Source organism: Odocoileus virginianus, unplaced genomic scaffold (assembly GCF_023699985.2).
Source record: "Odocoileus virginianus isolate 20LAN1187 ecotype Illinois unplaced genomic scaffold, Ovbor_1.2 Unplaced_Contig_16, whole genome shotgun sequence".
Classification (NCBI taxonomy): domain Eukaryota; kingdom Metazoa; phylum Chordata; class Mammalia; order Artiodactyla; family Cervidae; genus Odocoileus; species Odocoileus virginianus.
Window position 1 is genome coordinate 356,326 of NW_027224333.1, and position 16,027 is coordinate 372,352.

The 16,027-nt window shown below is 40.0% G+C and overlaps 1 protein-coding gene across 4 annotated transcripts in view; it reads left to right on the top strand.

The window, feature by feature from the left end:
• The window catches only part of ARHGAP6 (Rho GTPase activating protein 6), a 511,877-nt gene that overhangs the window by 301,099 nt on the left and 194,751 nt on the right, over positions 1–16,027 (top strand). The window contains exon 1 of one of the 4 annotated variants that reach the window (XM_070464132.1): positions 15,518–15,710. The exons of the other annotated variants lie outside the window; for them this stretch is intronic. The gene's annotated coding sequence lies outside the window, so the exon portion shown is untranslated. Of the gene's footprint in view, positions 1–15,517; positions 15,711–16,027 lie in introns of those variants that run through there. 4 annotated transcript variants of the gene reach the window in all.

The following is a 16,027-nucleotide window of genomic DNA, read 5'->3' on the forward strand; positions in this document are numbered from 1 at the left end:
TCTCTAGTCTCTAATAGCTTGACTCTCCTCTTTCCCTCAAGGTTTCTCTTCATTTGTGTCATCTGCTGTTTCCTTCTTTCTACTGTCTTTGACAACTCATAGTTCTCTGAGTTCTTTATTCTCTAAGGTAAAACATTACTGTCATTTTTATATTTGCCTTCTAACTGCTTTCAGTGCCTTCTGAAACTTGGTGGAATATATATATATATGTACATGTATATAAAGACATGAAAGAAGGAGGGAAAGAAGGAAGGAATGCAACTCTGAATGAGATCGACCCATTTCATCTTTGTGTCCTCAGTGGCTGCCCATGGTATGGAAAGGTTGTTGTTAGGAGCCATGAATGACACCGGGATTCATGGCCTCCGGAGGAGAGGAATTCAACCCAGGGCCAGTGATGAGGCTTGATCTCTCAGAATTTTCTGGGTACTAAAGTCTTATTAAAGTATAAAAGGGGCTTCCCTGGTGGCTCAGCTGGTAAAGAATCCACCTGCAATGTGGGAGATCGGGGTTCAGTCCTCGGGTTGAGAAGATCCCTTGGGGAAGGGAATGGCTACCCACTCCTGTACTCTGGCCTGGAGAATTCCATGGACTGTATATCTGTGGGGTCGCGAAGAGTCAGATATGGCTGAGTGACTTTCACTTTCAAAATATAAAAGAGATAGTGAAAGCTTCTGACATATACATCAGAAGGGGACTGGAAGACTGCTCCCTTGCTAGTTTTTAGCAAGGAGTTATATACCTATTAGCAAGCTGCTAATTAGAGAAAGGAAATGCCTCAAAACTGAGAGAGTTGCACCAGGCCCCTCACCCACAACATGCATTTTGAGATAGCATTGGCACAAGGTGAGTCATCCTGGGCCATAAAACAATTGACATGAATCTTGAAAAAAGGCAGATTTCCAAGCAAATACATAGTTCATTAACATAGCTTAAGAAAGACATTTCCATGAGGAAAACGCACTGGTTAGCTCAAGGTTTGAAATAAAGCAAGTTCAGGTGGAAATACGTGTCACCATGACAACACAGGATTAGAGGAGAAAAAAAAAAAAAATGTCTGCCACTTGCAGTTTTATTTCCTCCTGCCGCTTGGGGACCCCCAGCTTCCTGACCGAGGCTGTTAACACTCTCAATATAACAGTTGCCAGTTATTGAGCACCTACTGTATATCTGACATTATGTCATTTATGTGTATTTCTGACATTCACACACTCCTAAAAAAAGATGGTATTTTCTTTTCTTTTTAAACATATAAGGAAACTGTGGCTCTCAGAGACCAAATTACTTGCTCCAGATCATTGTGCCAGAAATGGTGAAGCCAAGATTTCAAAACTGTTATGTTTTCTAGTATAAATTTGAGTACCTGAGTAAATGAATGCAGTATGGTTTCCTGTATTCATTTTTAAATTAAAACAAGGAGTAACCAAAGTATATTTTGATAATAGTGATTAAACAACAATTGGTTGGTTATTTATATCACTAGAATTTTTAGCTTGTGAAGATACAGACCAAGAGGAAGAAATAACTGTCTTCAAATTAGGAAGGCCTATGGGCTAGGTTGAATGAATTAGAAGGGATTCAGCTCCAAGTACCAGAATACTGTCTCTCCAACATAATGGAATAGCAATGAGATTGCAGTCTAACATAATAAGAATTTCAGAGTGGCATGGGATCCTTGAACAGAATATTAGAGTGGCCGATCTTTCCTCCTGCAGGCTCTGGCCTGCTCCATGTGTTGGCTTTACTCTTGAGCTTGCAGCAAGATGGCTGCCTCAGTCCCAGACATCACATTGACAGTAACAGTGACTGGAAGAAGAAGTACAGGCCATCTCTTCCTTTCTCCTTCTTAGCTAGAGACTTTCCTAGAAGCTTCTTCATATCTCATTGGCTGAAATTTGGTCACATGCTGTGGCAATGACTGCCAGTTGCTGCCCCTTCTCCCCGCCCACCTTTCACTGCCTCCCATACAGCTAATTGTGGTCGTGTAACTAAGCCCCCACTAATGAGGGCTTTCTGTTGGCTAAAGTACAAATATACTGTCCAGAGCTCCAGCAGCCATGTTGGACCTGGTAGTCAAGTAAGCTCATGTAAACTTCACCCCTGTGCCATGGCAGTGTCCCAGGTTGCCTAACAGCTACTTCTTTCCCCCTAGAGGGAATTATACTTGCATCTTATTGAGAGCCATAGTTCTTTCTGTGTCTTGCTCTTTTTCTAATTGTCATACAATTTAACTTAATCTGCCATCCATTTCCCTTCTTAAAACAATCCTGGCAAATGCAGTGGTATAATTGCAACTTACTAAAAACAGTGAGGATCTGTCAGATGGACCCCTCTGACAATGAGATGGGTCATCTCCCCTTTGTCACTTGAGAGAAGATTAAATAGCCAAACAGTGTCAGGCCTCTATTTGGAAGGAGTGGGGAAGGGGAAGTGACTGTTGGATCAGCAATAGAGGCTGCTAACCAAGTTAAGTAACTTTCCCAAGGTCATGGATAAATATTGGTAGAAGAGAACTTCCAATTCAGGTTGTCTAGAAGCAAGTTCAGTGGACTTTACCAGCTGAGGTTAGTTGACAATTTGTCATTGATACTAAAGAGAAACTTCATACATATCTGGGAAATGAACCCCAACATCTATTACTTTCTTCCTTCTTACTAAGATAGAAATGGTTTGCAGTTACCTCTGCATTGGTGAGAATTGGCAACCCACTCCAGTGTCCTTGCCTGGAGAATCCCATGGACACAGGAGCCTGTCAGGCTACAGTCCATGGGGTTGCAAGAGTCGGACACAACTTAGCAGCCAAACCACCACCATGTAATTGTTACCTGCACACAGAAAAATAGCAGGCAGAGCAGACCACCTCAGAGTTGTGTACTCGGCCAAGTAGTAATTTGCCTTGCTAATGTTGTTTGCCTGAGGTAAATGCTAAAATAGCCTGTGTTCCTAGCACGGAAACTGGGCAGAGTGAGGATTGATGTGAACTGGGATTGTTTGAGTTGTGAAAGGAAGGCAGCCCTAATGTGTGTTTGTGGGCTTTTTACAGTTTGGAACCAGTTTGAAAAACAACCCACATTGCACCATGCTTGTGGATTTCCTTGTCAATACTTCTGATGCTGACCCTAGAGATTTCATTTCCCTTAACATGCTTAACATCCATTCGGGATAAGGCATAACGCTTGGATTTTAAGGGTAGTGGACTTGTTAGTGATTTGTGGAGCTCAGTAGCCATCTCAAAAAGCAGAATCAGTAGGGATGACACTGCTCAAAGATCTTGTACCTCAACGTAATTTTCTATGATTTTTTTCTTTTTATTTTAAGAGGACCTTCAAAGTGAAGCATCAGAGGGAATGTGTTTGTATAGTCTCTTCATCAACTAAAGATGTAGAAAAACAGTTTGCGTTTGTGAATGGTATTTGTATAAGATTCAGAGTCACATTTTATCTGTGTGACTGATTGATAAATTGCTAATGGTCTTCAATCCTAGTGGATTTTTACAAAATGATTTCACTGAAGCATCTTCTTAGAAGACAAGGGAAGGAAAATTGTTTTAAAGTGTGAAGCAATGCAGTGCACAATTAATGTTTAATAATGCTTATACTAAGGTGGCTTGGAGTAGTGAATGTATTGAAATATGGTGTTCAGAAGTTTGCTACTGATATATGTTTTGAGCAAACCTTTTAGTATATGTTAAATGAGATTTGGAGGTTATAATTTTAATATTTATGAGCAAGACTGTTTGGTTACCTTTAACTTTCCTTTAAGAGATATTTACGGAATTAATGAATTTGTTAATTATAAATGTTCCTCTTATTTTCTAATTAAGTTTCTTCTTTTATTCTGAGTGATTATATTTATTCCTGAATATTTTCTAAAAAAGTTGCACATAAAAAGTTTTTAAAAGAATACATTTGTATCAGTTCTAGTGAGGTGGATGAAACTGGAGCCTATTATACAGAGTGAAGTAAGCCAGAAAGAAAAACACCAATACAGTATACTAACGCATATATATGGAATTTAGAAAGATGGTAATGATAACCCTGTATGCGAGACAGCAAAAGAGACACAGATGTATTGAACAGTCTTTTGGACTCTGTGGGAGAGGGCGAGGGTGGGATGATATGGGAGAATGGCATTGAAACATGTATATTATCATATGTGAAACAGATCGCCAGTCCAGGTTTGATGCATGAGACAGGGTGCTCAGGGCTGGTGCACTGGGATGACCCAGAGGGATGGGATGGGGAGGGAGGTGGGAGGGGGGTTCAGGATGGGGAACACATGTACACCCATGGCGGATTCAAGTCAATGTATGGCAAAACCAATACAATGTTGTAAAGTAAAATAATAAATAAGTTTAAAAAAAAGTTTTTATGACATCACTAATTCAGGTTGGTCCATTTGTATTGTTAATCAATGGAGAATTTACCCATTCTGTTACATACAGATTTTTTCTAAACTAAGGTGGATTTATTTTTAGGAAGATAAATACATAGGATTTAATTTGGAGTTTCTGCAGGACTTTCCATTAAACCATTACTAGACATGAATGGATGACCTTTATGATGATAAAACAGAATAAAATAACTGGAACTGATTTTTCTCTTATAAAAAAGCAATAGAATTACTAAATTATGGGAGAGTTTACAGAAGGACTGAGATCATTTATGGCTCTCTGAGGAAAACAAGATATAATTAAGAAAAGAACTATCATATGACCTAGAAATTCCACTCCTGAATGTATTCCTAAGAGAAATGAAAACCTATGTCCATACAGAAACATGTATATGAATGTTCATGGCAGCATTATTTATAATAGCCACAAAATTGAAAGAATCTAAATATCCATCAATAAATGGATAAGCAAATGTGATATATGCATATAATAGAATTCTATTCAGTCCCAAAAAGGAATGATATATGTTACAACATTGATGAGACTTGAAAACATTACACTAAGAATCTAAACACAAAAGGCCCATACTGTTTGACTGCATTTTTATGCAATACCCAGAACAGGCAAATCCACAGACAAAGAAAGGAAATTCATGGTTGCCAGGGACTGGGGGAGATTGGAATGGGGAGTAAGTGTTATTGAACATGGGTTTCTTTTAGGGGTGATGAAAATGTTCTGAAATTGATTGTGGTGATGGTTGCACAAGTCTATGAATATCCTAAAACCCATTGAGTTGCACACTTTCAGTTCAGTTCAGTCTCTCAGTCATGTCCGACTGTTTGCGACCCCATGGACTGCAGCACACCAGGCTTCCCTGTCCATCACCAACTCTGGAGCTTGCTCAAACTCATGTCCATCGAGTCAGTGATGCCATCCAACCATCTCATCCTCTGTTGTCCCCTTCTCCCGCCTTCAATCTTTCCCAGCATCAGGGTCTTTTCCAATGAGTCAGTTCTTCACATCAGGTGGCCAAAGTATTGGAGTTTCAGCTTCAGCATCAGTCCTTCCAGTGAATATTCAGGACTGATTTCCTTTAGGATGGACTGGTTGGATCTCCTTGCAGTCCAAGGGACTCTCAAGCATCTTCTCCAACACCACAGTTCAAAAGCATCAATTCTTCAGTGCTCAGCCTTCTTTATGGTCCAACTCTCACATCCATACATGACTACTGGAAAAACCATAGCTTTGACTAGACGGACCTTTGTTGGCAAAGTAATGTCTCTGTTTTTTAATATGCTGTCTAGGTTTGTCATAACTTTTCTTCCAAGGAGCAAGTGTCTTTTAATTTCATGGCTGCAGTCACCATCTGCAGTGATTTTGGAGCCCCAAAAAATAGTCTGTCACTGTTTCCATTGTTTCCCCATCTATTTGCCATGAAGTGTTGCACACTTCAAATTGGTTAATATTATGGTATGTGAATTATATCTCAATTTTTAAAAAAATCATAGTGAAGAGCCAAGTTTGAGAAGAAGCATATCTGGTTGGTACTTCTAGTTCCTCTGTTCATATAGCAGATATTTATTAGGAAAATCACTGTGTCCCTAGGACACTACTGGTCATGACTTATAGATATCCAAGGTACTACTTGGGCTTTAAGTGACTTATTAGCACAGAGGAGAGATGCTTTGTGGTGTTCAGATAGTCCTGTGCCACTAGCCAGAAGGACTCCATACATGAGAATACTGCCAACTTGGGAGAAGAAAGGAGAAAAAGTACTATAGCTATTTGAATGCAATGGATAGAAATAGAAGTCTGATCAACTGACCAAAATACATATCAGATTTGAAGACCAATAAAGAAAGGAGTTAAATCTTGAGAGTGTAGGGTGCAGATTTCTCTAACTGTATCCCTTATCTAACTTGAAGAGAATTTCCCACCAACTGAATGAGAGAAAAGTCAAGAATCCTGTGAATCAGAGCCCCTTGGATTTTATCCAGCCTCAATGCTCTGGCAGTGATTAAGTCCAATGATGAAGTGTGAAGAATGATGCACTGTGTATGTATCTGTTATTTTGATATTAATTATAAAAGGTGACTAAAAAATGACTTCCCAATTCAGTGCAATTTGGGGTTGGGTTATAAGCACGCTACTGCAATTAAAATCCACAATGAAATACTCAGAGACTGCAGGAAAGAACGTGGTAGCATTCTCAGTTGACCTGAACTATCATCTACTGGCAGGTAATATAGCTATGATGAAATTCCCCAGGAACAAAAGGTGAAAACAAATTAATTAGAGGCACAGTCTCAGTTAGTACTAAGTGTATTACCAACATAGGAATAAAGAGGAAAAGGGAATATTTGAAGATATTATGCCTTCTAGCAAATATGCCCTGCTATAATGTTCTAAACTTGTTTAACACTGTAACATCATTTCCCTCATTTCTGGGTCAAGGCAAGGTAGATATTTTATGTTATTTAATTATGTGATAAATTCTCAATTTCTTTTGGTGTAATTTAACTATATAGTGAATAGATGGATGTAAATCTTCTAGAAAGTTTTATTAGATCTTAAAATATGCACATAATAAAATATATGCCACATATCTTAGAATGTTATATCAAGTAATTATATTAAATCACTACAATATTGAATCACAGTCTAGCAAAGTTCATTAATGTCCCACCAGATATAAAAAAGTATAACAGTGTTTTTCAAAAGGCAAAAAATTTAGCAGTGATGAAAGTATTTAAGGAAAAAACCCCAGGGAATTCCCTGGCAGTCCAGTGGATAGAATTCCATGCTTCCACTGAAGGGGAAATTGTTGGGGAACTAAGATCCCACATGCTGAATGCATGGCATGGCCAAAACAAACAAACAAACATATTGATACTATGATATTTTGCCACAAAATAACCAAAGCAATTTTTATCATTCTGACATCAAAATACTTCCAGTCAGGTTAGAATCATACACCCTAGTGAAAGGAGTCAAGCAAATAGCCACTTCACCAAACCGGAGTTTCCACTGTTGGCTAATTATTCCTCATTCTTTAACCTGAATCCCCTGAAGAAAAAATGGAAAGTTAACCAAGCAGCAAGTGGTTGGTGAACACCTGCCGCATGCCTACTGCCTCAGATATTGTAGGGAACATGAAAAAACATAAGGCATCATTCCTAGGACCAATCTTAAAATTTTAAAGTTTGGTTCAGGCCTTTATTAATTAATTAGCATGAATCCACTTATCATGGAGACGACACCACTTGCTACACACCTCAGCCACACAAAGCCATCAATACATTTCTTCTCTCTCATTTCTAAGCATCCTCTTCTTCCTTAAGGAACCCTTCCCTCTTCTTCATGAAGGAAAGTGAAAGTCGCTCAGTCGTGTCCAACTCTTTGTGACCCCATGGACTGTATAGTCCATGGAATTCTCCAGGCCAGAATACTGGAGTGGGTAGCCTTTTCCTTCTCCAGGGGATCTTCCCAACCCAGGGATCGAACCCAGGTCTCCCACATTGCAGGCAGATTCTTTACCAGCTGAGAGCCACACAAGGGAAGCCCTGGGGTTTTTTATACCTCTTCTTCTAATATTTCATCAAAACAGTGTAGGAGAATTGAATCTTGGTGGTGTGACCTCAGAGATCATGTACTTGACCCCTCACCCAAAGTAGGAATCCTTTTTCTCCACACTGGTAATAGATAATCAAATGGTTAGCTACATGAACCTCTGAATTTAAAGAGTTCTCTTCCCCCAAAGCCACTTATCCTTGGGTAAATGTTTTCTTTAGAAGGAATCTCCTGGGGAAAGGTCCAGGCCTACTCCCAGAAATTCCCATTCAGTCATTTGAAATCTGCTCTCTTGAAAGATAGGCCAGAGGTACTACTGAATTCCCTTGATGGCCACTCAAATATTTTAAGCCAACATTTCTCATACCCCACAGTCTCTGCCACTCCAGACTGTAATGTGTGAAAGTCTCTCAGTTGTGTCTGACTCTTTGCGACCCCAGGGACTGTAGCCCACCAGGCTCCTCTGTCCATGGAATTCTCCAGGCAAGAATACTGGAGTGGGTAGCCCTTCCCTTCTCCAGGGGATCTTCCCAACCCAGGGATTGAACCCGGGTCTCCTGCATTGCAGGCAGATTGTTTACCTTCTGAGCCACCAGGGAAGTCCCACCACTCCAGACTAAACAGACAAATACATTTGTGAAATTAATAGATTTATTAAGTGATGATATATCTAGAACTTTCCCTCCCCCATCCACACTGCTCCCTTCAGGGCTTGCTGGATGGGTCAGTGTCTTCCAAAGGTGTGGCCTCCAGAACAGAGTTTGATGCTCCAGGAGCGCCCTGACCTGAATGGGGTACATTGCATTACAATTTTTATCAGCTTGGATTCTAAAGTTCTTTCCATGCTGCCCAAGTTTCCATTACCTGGTTGAGCAGTTTTGTCAGACTTCATTTGAGCTTCGTGGACAATCTAAGAGCTCTGCCTCCTTCTCAAACTGCTTCTCTATCCCAGATTAATTTTGCTACAATTTAAATGCAGACTCTCTCTAATTTTTTGAATCTCTTTTAGTCTCATTCTTAACTTTTGATCTAATTAAATTATTATAAGTTTAAACTATAGTTTAAAACTCTAATTCTCTTTCCTATTATCTATTCTTCCTAGTAGTTAGTACATGATACTCATAGTTTTCATGTCCATTTGAATGTGTAACCATTTCTGCTACATGTTATATCTGGTAAATTTCCAGAAAAAAATTTGTCCAATACTTCACTGAAATTGGTCATTTACCTAAACCTTTTGGAGTCATCCGTGGGGAAAATATATCGAGGCTGATACCCTACTGGGGCACCCCTGTTAATACAAGAACTATATGTTACTGTATTTACCTTTGAGTTTACTCTATCATAGAGCACATTCCTTTCTTAACTAAAATCCTATAATTAATAGTCAAAATGATGATTATGGTGATAATAGTGGTGGTAATAATGATGATTATAATGATAGTAATGATGATGATGGTGATTGTGGTGATGGTGGTTATGTCTCTTTATAGATGCCAGGTTCTGTCTTAAATGCTTGGCAATTATTATCTCATTTAATCATCACACCAGTCTTGTAGGCTTAGGTGTTATACACTGACCCTCACCAGTTTGGGCATTCACAACTATTAGATTCTCTTTGGTAGGTAATGGAAACCACTAAAGAAGTGTGAGATGGTAAAGGCTATCTACCACTCCACCATTATCACTCTGTGTGTGTGTGTGTGTGTGTGTGTGTGTGTGTGTGTGTGTGTATGTATGTGCTAAGTTGCTTCAGTCATGTCTGACTCTTTGCAACCCCATGGACTGTAGCCCGCCAGGCTCCTCTGTCTATGGGATTCTCCAGGCAAGAATACTGGAGTGAGTTGTCATGCCCTCCTCCAGGTGTATAAGTACATGTTCACTTCAGTTCAGTCACTCAGTCATGTCCGACTCTTTGCAACCCATGGACTGCAGCACTCCAGGCCTCCCTGTCCATCACCAACTCCCAGAGTTTACTCAAAACTCACGTCCATCGAGTCGGTGATGCCATCCAGCCATCTCATCCTCTGTCATCCCCTTCTCCTCCCGCCTTCAATCTTTCCCAGCATCAGGGTCTTTTCACATCAGGTGGCCAAAGTATTGGAGTTTCAGCTTCAGCATCAGTCCTTCCAATGAATATTCAGGACTGATTTCCTTTAGGATGGACTGGTTGGATCTCCTTGCAGTCCAAGGGACTCTCAAGAGTCTTCTCCAACACCACAGTTCAAAAGCATCAATTCTTTGGTGCTCAGCTTTCTTTATGGTTCAACTCTCACATCCATACATGACTACTGGAAAAACCATAGCTTTGACTAGACGGACCTTTGTTGGCAAAGTGATGTCTCTGTTTTTTAATATGCTGTCTAGGTTGGTCATAACTTTTCTTCCAAGGAGTAAGCATCTTTTAATTTCATGGCTGCAGTCACCATCTACAGTGATTTTGGAGCCCAAAAAATAAAGTCTGTCACTGTTTCCATTGACTTTTCCCCATCTATTTGCCATGAAGTGATGGGACTGGATGCCATGATCTTAGTTTTCTGAATGTTTTAAGCCAACTTTTTCACTCTCCTCTTTCACTTTCATCAAGAGGCTCTTTAGTTCTTCTTCACTTTCTGCCATAAGGGTGGTGTCTTCTGCATAACTGAGGTTATTGATATTTCTCCCGGCAATCTTGATTCCAGCTTGTGCTTCAACCAACCCAGTTGTTTCTCATTATGTACTCTGCATGTAAGTTAAATAAACAGGGTGACAATATATAGCCTTGACGTACTCCTTTCCCAATTTGGAACCAGTCTGTTGTTCCATGTCCAGTTCTAACTATTGCTTCTTGACCTGCATACAGATTTCTCAGGAGGCAGGTAAGGTGGTCTGGTATTCCCATCTCTTTCAGAATTTTCCACAGTTTGTTGTGATCCACACAGTCAAAGGCTTTGGCATAGTCAGTAAAGCAGAAGTAGATGTTTTTCTGGAACTCTCTTGCTTTTTCAGTGATCCAATGGATGTTGGCAATTTGATCTCTGGTTCCTCTGCCTTTTCTAAATCCAGCTTGAACATCTGGAAGTTCACGGTTCATGTACTGTTGAAGCCTGGCTTGGAGAGTTTTGAGCATTACTTTACTAGCGTGTGAGATGAGTGCAATTGCGCAGTAGTTCAAGCATTCTTTTGCATTGCCTTTCTTTGGGACTGGAATGAAAATGGACCTTTTCCAGTCCTGTGGCCACTGCTGAGTTTTCCAAATCTGCTGGCATATTGAGTGCAGCACTTTCACAGCGTCATCTTTCAGGATTTGAAATAGCTCAACTGGAATTCCATCACCTCTACTAGCTTTGTTCATAGTGATGCTTCCTAAGACCCACTTGACTTCACATTCCAGAATGTCTGGCTCTAGGTGAGTGATCACACCATTGTGATTATCTGGGTCATGAAGATCTTTTTTGTATAGTTCTTCTGTGTATTCTTGCCACCTCTTCTTAATATCTTCTTCTGTTAGGTCCATACCATTTCTGTCCTTTATTGTGCCCATCTTTGCATGAAATGTTCCCTTGGTATCTCTCATTTTCTTGAAGAGATCTCTAGTCTTTCCCATTTTATTATTTTCCTCTATTTCTTTGCACTGATCACTGAGGAAGGCTTTCTTATCTCTCCTTGCTAGTCTGTGAAACTGCATTCAAATGGGAGTAGCTTTCCTTTTCTCCTTTGCTTTTCACTTCTCTTCTTTTCACAGCTATTTGTAAGGCCTCCTCAGACAGCCATTTTGCTTTTTTGCATTTCTCTTTCTTGGGGATGGTTTTGATCCCTGTCTCCTGTACAGTGTCATGAACTTCTGTCCATAGTTCTTCAGACACTCTGTCAGATCTAATCCCTTGAATCTATTTGTCACTTCCACTGTATAATCGTAAGGGATTTGATTTAGGTCGTACCTGAATGGTCTAGTGATTTTTCCTACTTTCTTCAATTTAAGTATGAATTTGGCAATGAGTTCATGATCTGAGCCACGGTCAGCTCCTGGTCCTATTTTTGCTGACTGTATAGAACTTCTCCATCTTTGGCTGTAAATAACAATCAATCTGATTTTGGTATTGACCATCTGGTGATGTCCATGTGTAGAATCTTTTCTTGTATTGTTGGAAGAGGGTGTTTTCTTTATTTTTCATTTATTTTTATTAGTTGGAGGCTAATTACTTTACAATATTGTAGTGGTTTTTGTCATATATTGACATGAATTAGCCATGGATTTACATGTATTCCCCATCCCGATCCCCTCTCCCACCTACCTCTCTACCCTGTCCCTCTGGGAAGAGGGTGTTTTCTATGACCAGTGCGTTCTCTTGGCAAAACTCTATTAGCCTTTGCCCTGCTTCATTCTGTACTCCAAGGCCAAATTTGCCTGTTACTCCAGGTGTTTCTTGACTTCCTACTTCTGCATTCCAGTCCCCTATAATGAAAAGGACGTCTTTTTTGGGTGTTAGTTTTAGAAGGTCTTTTAGGTCTTCATAGAACCATTCAAATTCAGCTTCTTCAGCATTACTGGTTGGGGCATAGACTTGGATTACTGTGATATTGAATGTTTGCCTTGGAAACAAACAGAGATCATTCTGTTGTTTTTGAGATTGCATCCAAGTACTGCATTTCAGATTCTTTTGTTGACTATGATGGCTACTCCATTTCTTCTAAGGGATTCTTGCCCACAGTGGTAGATATAATGGTCATCTGAATTAAATTCACCCATTCCAGTCCATTTTAGTTCACTGATTCCTAAAATGTTGACATTCACTCTTGCCATCTTGTATGTGTATGTATGTGTGTGTGTGTATGTGTGTGTGTGTGTGTAACCATTTATTAGCCAGTTGGCATCACATATTGAACCTGTTTTGTTAGCTTGACAACAACAATAAAAATGTTAGATGCCCTGTCCTTTCAGGTATTCTGAGCATCTCTTTGCATGAAAATTATACCTGATGCTGTCACAAAAGATGATTATCTCATTAGAAATCCTAGACCCTTTATTGGCGAAGGTGCACCACTGTATGGGCATACCTTCCCCAATGATGAGGTCAAGGAGACCTACCAAAAAGGAAGTGGAACAATTAGAGAAGATGGAATTGAAACAAGGAGTGAGGGAGTCAGGGTAAAATTCATTTGGGCCATGTGCCAGATATTCAAACTCATCCTAAACTTGATGTGATCAACTGTCGAGAAATAAATGTAGCCCTTGGGATACCTGATCCCAGGTTAACATACATGCCACCCATAATTTGTTTTTTTTTTCAGTATAGTGTGGGTTTTACTGTTGCCTGAGACAGATTGCTTCTGGTCAAATGAGGACACTCCAGCAAATACATCAACACTGAAGACTTCTAAGCACTGATCATGCTGGGTAAATTCCCTGAAAAGAAGGAGCTTAGTTCTCAGGGTAACTTGAAATTAGAACTTTGTTCCCCAGTTTTTATTTTAAAATACTTTTGCCTGGGAGAAAGCACTGTGTGAAATTAATACCTTCTCCAACTCCACACCACCATGCAAGTTAACCTAACTTGGATGGGGAAATTCTTTCTTGCTGTCTTTCCAAATGTCTTAAGAGAACCCCTTTGGAGGGGTGGGGCTTACCTTTGTGTATTGATCAGACTGAATATTTCAAGGAGCTCTGTCTACCCTGGAGGGCAGATTTTTGTTGAAAGGTGTACAATGGTGCAAAGGATAGTGCATTTCACAACTGAAGCAGATGTGCATACTTATAACTTACCTTAAGTTTGGAAACATGTTAATTAGTAAGGCACTAATTTCTAATTAGCTACCCATGGATGGCTGTAGAACTGAGTATGGTTGTACTCATTAATATACTTTGAAGACATTTTTCAAGTGGGTTAATATATACATCATATGGAAAAAATAGTATGTATTCATACACATATACACAGTATATATATATCCACCTGAGTAAACATAGTATGTATACTTAGTACAAAGTATACATATATTGATATTTGATATGCCAAATTGAAAGATCATTCTCAGGCACTTATTTTAAGAAATAAACCCAAGCCTGCTCTTACTTCACTTTAGATTCTCCATGGTGCTAGAATATTTAATCCGTTGGATGGTTAAGTAAGAAAGATATAACAACAAAGCTGAAGTGTCATTTATGGCTCTGTATTGGAGAATTAAGGGAGCTGATTCAGGTTGCTGAAATCTCTCTTCTGGCCCTCTCCCTGGAAGACAAGTCACCATAGTGAGCTTGATCCCTATCTTTGTCCTTGCCCTTTGGTTAATGACTCTGAGCATTTGGAAGACCCTCTGCTCTTTCATACACTACCCTGACCTTCAGTGATTCCTATGCTGTCTTTAAGTAACTAATAAAGGCCCTTGGCTTCTTTTGCTGGATCAACTGAGGATATACCAGATGTGCCTGCTTCAGTAGGTCCATTGCTTCATTTGGACTGGTTAACAGTGTGTGTTTTTAAGGTGCCTAGGCTGGGAATATCCTTCATCTCCTAGTGTAATTATCCGACATCTCCTCTTTTGCCTTATTAGCTGTGTGTGTGAGGGAGGGACTATTTGAAATTGTAATTTATCAGTTTGTACCAAATTCTTCTTGCCATTGATGAGAGCAGTATCTTTTGCACATGTTTCACTAATTTAAGAGGACTATTATGTAATAGTGAGTTTCTCAGTTGATTTGAACATGATGTTATTTAGGTCCCAAGTCTAAACTTGATTCTGGAGGAGGAAATGGCAACCCACTCCAGTATTCTTGTCTGGAAAATTCCATGGACAGAGAGTCTGGTGGGCTACAGTCCATGGGGTTGCAAAGAGTCAGACACGCCTGAGAGCACATGCATGCACGCACTAATCTTGATTATGATTCTTTCACTTCCTGTCCCATACTTTGCCTGGTTGTCCCACAGTTGTCTTTTGAACTTGGGAGAGTCAGTTGAGAATGAGGATTAACAAGAGCAAATCAAGCCCCACAATCAAGTGCAGGCAAGAGAACAACATTTAGAGTACAGAGCTCAGGCCTGGATTATGGTTCATCTTTTCCTCAGGAGAAGACAAAGACATTTCTGTATAGATGGAAACATATTTGCATGGAGCATTGTCTAGTGGAGTGTGTGTATGTGTGCATATGTGTAAGGTGTCTATATGCATGTACATGTGTGCATAAGGGGAGGAGTAGATCTGTTGTCACATTAATGATGGCAGCAAAAATACCCACTGCTTACCATGGAGCAGGTCATGTGCCAACTGTTGGTCTTGCCATATGTTTATTTGTGCAAGGGTTTGTTACAATACTCACCCAGGCATTTCCAGAAGGAAAGGGTGAGGATTGATTTGTCAATGCCTAAGGGTCTCCCAACATGTGGTCTACTACAACTGTGTTTGTCAGTGAGTTGTTTGGGCCTCACAGGAATTTTCCCACAGAAAGGATGTTCTAACTGGCAGGCTCCCAGGACCGCCTACAAATCCATTTAACCATAACAGAGCTGACGAGCACTGTCAGGACTGGAGTTGGCTTCCAGATGGGAAGTCAGCCTGGTATTAATAGCACAGTTCCAGCTGCACTTTGGGTCCAGTGGACTTCTGATGGACTGGCCTGGGAACCCAGGCACTCTTTGTAACATTTATAGGAAATGGATTCCTTGGTGAGCATAGTGGGAAGGGAGTACTGTGGTGGCTTGAGAATCATGGCTACCCATTTCCCCCTTCTCTGATCACTGCCATCGTCGGTATCCAGCAGGAAGAGACTAAGGTGAATCCTAGGGGAATTCTTCTCCCAACTTCAAGTCTGGGGAGAGCCTGCCCTGGTCCTGGTCTGCTCGCTTGGGTTGACTATTCCCATGTACGGGATATTTGTAAGTTGGGCGTTCCTAGGTCACTTATATTTAATTGTGTGATGCAGATGTTTATTTTAACATAGTAGTTATTTATCCATGTAAAATTTACATTAAAATTGCAGGTTTATTTTTAGCATATATTATTCATTTTGACTGATTTCAGCCCTGATGATGTTTTTGTGCTTCTTTAATGGGTTAAAGGCATTTTATTTATGCAAATTGAAAGGGTGTG